The sequence below is a fragment of the Dipodomys spectabilis genome, unplaced genomic scaffold, assembly GCF_019054845.1.
Source record: "Dipodomys spectabilis isolate Male_0828 unplaced genomic scaffold, ASM1905484v1 ptg000096l, whole genome shotgun sequence".
NCBI lineage: Eukaryota > Metazoa > Chordata > Mammalia > Rodentia > Heteromyidae > Dipodomys > Dipodomys spectabilis.
In genome coordinates, this window is record NW_024870773.1 from 25,873,752 (window position 1) to 25,876,408 (window position 2,657).

General features: G+C 44.7%; 1 non-coding gene across 1 annotated transcript; it reads left to right on the forward strand.

Annotated features, from left to right (window-relative positions):
• Positions 1 to 1,674: 1,674 nt before the first annotated feature.
• Positions 1,675 to 1,739, forward strand: Trnat-ugu. Its single transcript has one exon. It is a non-coding gene; the product is annotated as a tRNA-Thr (tRNA).
• The last annotated feature ends 918 nt before the right edge of the window (positions 1,740 to 2,657 follow it).

The following is a 2,657-nucleotide window of genomic DNA, read 5'->3' on the forward strand; positions in this document are numbered from 1 at the left end:
GAATTGAACCCAGGGCCTCATGTATGCAAGGCAAGCACTCTACCACTGAGCCACCTTCCCAGCCCTCTAGCTACTTTTTTCAAGTATTTTGGAACCCTCCTTGTAAAGAATATCACATTAGATACAATGTGAAGAGCTTTAGAATCAGAGCCCAAGCCTTTCTCCTTTGATCTCTCTGTAAAAATGGAATAGCATCTTCTGCTTTGTGGAATGTGTTAGGCCTAAGTATTGATACGTATCTATCTTCTTGTGCCCCTACCTGTCCGGGCACCTGCAGGTGGTGTGAAAGTGTGGGCATCCAGAGGATGTTGACAAAGAAGACTGCCCTTTGGTCCATTAGTCTGGGCATGTGACTCACAGCCCACCTTGTCTTGTCTGGACGGACATCTATGCAGGAAAGATCTCCCTCTGTGTGAGCCTGTGCCCACACTGCCCCCGTGACAAAGCTCTCTTGGACCTCAGCATTGGAAGTAGCAAGACCTCCCAAGCAATATTTTCCAGTATTTACTTTTGTGACCAGACTCCAGCTCAGTTACTAGCAGTTAAACAGCATCGAATGAAACCCCTATCTCTTTCCTGTTTTCCTCTCCCTACAGCATGGATTTCAGGACATTGGGTGCTAGAAGACAATCATCTTCATCTTGCTCTCCTTGGCCCTGTTCTATCTCTCCAAATCTACTGTATATTCCCTGAGCTGCAAGGCAGTGTGTTCGGATCTATCCTTGGAGTTGAACTCGCTTCCCATGCTAACTCTTGCTGGCCCTTCCGATGTGTGCACAGGTAGCTCTGAGTCAATTCCATGGCTTCTCACGAGGCCCACACCACTTCCTGTGAGTGCTGCACCCCCAGGCCCCTGATTAAATAGTATTTAAAACTGGAGCCTGGCTGGGCATGGGTGGCTCATGCCTGTCATCCTAGCTACTCAGGAGGCTGAGATCTGAGGGTCACCGTTCAAAGCCAGCCTGGGCAGGAAAGTCTGTGAGACTCTTATCTCCAATAAACCACTCAGAAAACTGGTAGTGGCACTGTAGCTCAAGTAGGAGAGAGCTCACCTTGAGCTCCAGAGCTCAGGGCCAGCACCAGGCCCAGAGTTCAAACCCCACGACCAATAATTATATAGCTGTATATAGCAGCTTCCAAGTTTGATAATGTATCATTTCACATCTTTCATAATTAAAAGTAGCACAATATAGTTGTCTTCTTTTTTGTAAAACTTTTTATCCTTATGCCCATTTATCAGACCCCCATACACTTTCAGATTTTAGTTCTAGAAACTAAATGATAGCGCCACAACCTATAGACCTGCTTCCCATTGGCCGATACCCAGCCCTGCACACCCTTTCTCATATGAAAATTTGTGGGACATCAAGTTGCTGACCTTAAGCCTCCTTCCAAATATAACATTTCCTTCTGGCCACTGGATTGTGAAATTATAACTCAGCTATGCACATCTGGGACCGAAAAAAAGTCACCTTGTATAACTTTGGAGGCATGACAACATTGTTATTATGTGTGAAGCATGGTATAATTTAGACAGAGGGAAGGGCTGCTGACAATAACACAACATAAGGATCAGAGAGATTTTTGCCTTAGTCAGTCAAATAAAACATAGATTGGTCTTGTAAAGAACCTTTTTTAAAAAAAAACATTAAAAAAAACTGAGGGGGCTGGGAAGGTGGCTCAGTGGTAGAGCGCTTGCCTTGTATGCACGAGGCCCTGGGTTCGATTCCCCAGCACCACATAAGCAAAAAGAAAAAAAAGCCAGAAGTGGTGCTGTGGCTCAAGTGGTAGAGCACTAGCCTTGAGCTGAAGAGCTAAGGGACAGCGCCCAGGCCCAGAGTTCAGGCCCCACGACTGGACCCAAAAAAAAACAAAAACTGAGGCCTTGAATTGGCCTGGCACAAGAGTTTACCCAACTGTGAAACTAGGTATCTATTTGTGATACATTTATATATGTGTGTGCGTGTATACATACACATTCATGTATGTCTATGTCTATGTATATATATTCATATATATAAGTTCATATGTATATATACACATATATATGTATATGGAGAGAGAAAGAGAGAGAGAAGCTGCTTTAATGATTCCTCAAAGTATTGATGCCATCCAATTAAGCCAAAGCAATTTTATCTTAATTTCAACTAGGTGCTTCACAAATATTTAAGCTGATGACAAACTCGAGATATAAAACCTTGCGAGTACTTCCTGGGTAGTCATGGAAGGGAAGATTGTCAGTGAAATTACGAGGTTAATTTTATCCAAAGTGAGGTGCATTCAAAAATAGAAATGATCATGTGACTTTACCCTGATATAGAGCTCTCAGACTCTGAGCTGAGCCATAGAGGCACATGCTCTTCGGGGAGCATCCAGCCTGGACACCAGGCTGTATTTCATCTGAAATCAGTCATGGAAGGAAGCCTAAGCGCGATGGTACAGGAGTCACATAGGTGGGCCTAGAGCTGACATGGTGCCCGTGTGTATCTGTGTTGGAAAGATGGGGCTACTGTCCCTGGGTTCTATCTGCTGTGTAGAAGAGATATCTTTGAAGCAAGCCCAGGCCCTGCCATTTCCCTTGCTTCTTGCTGTAGTTTGGATCAGAGCCCTTTAGTGGCCCATATCGAATGCATGACCCCCAGCTCCTGGTGCTATAG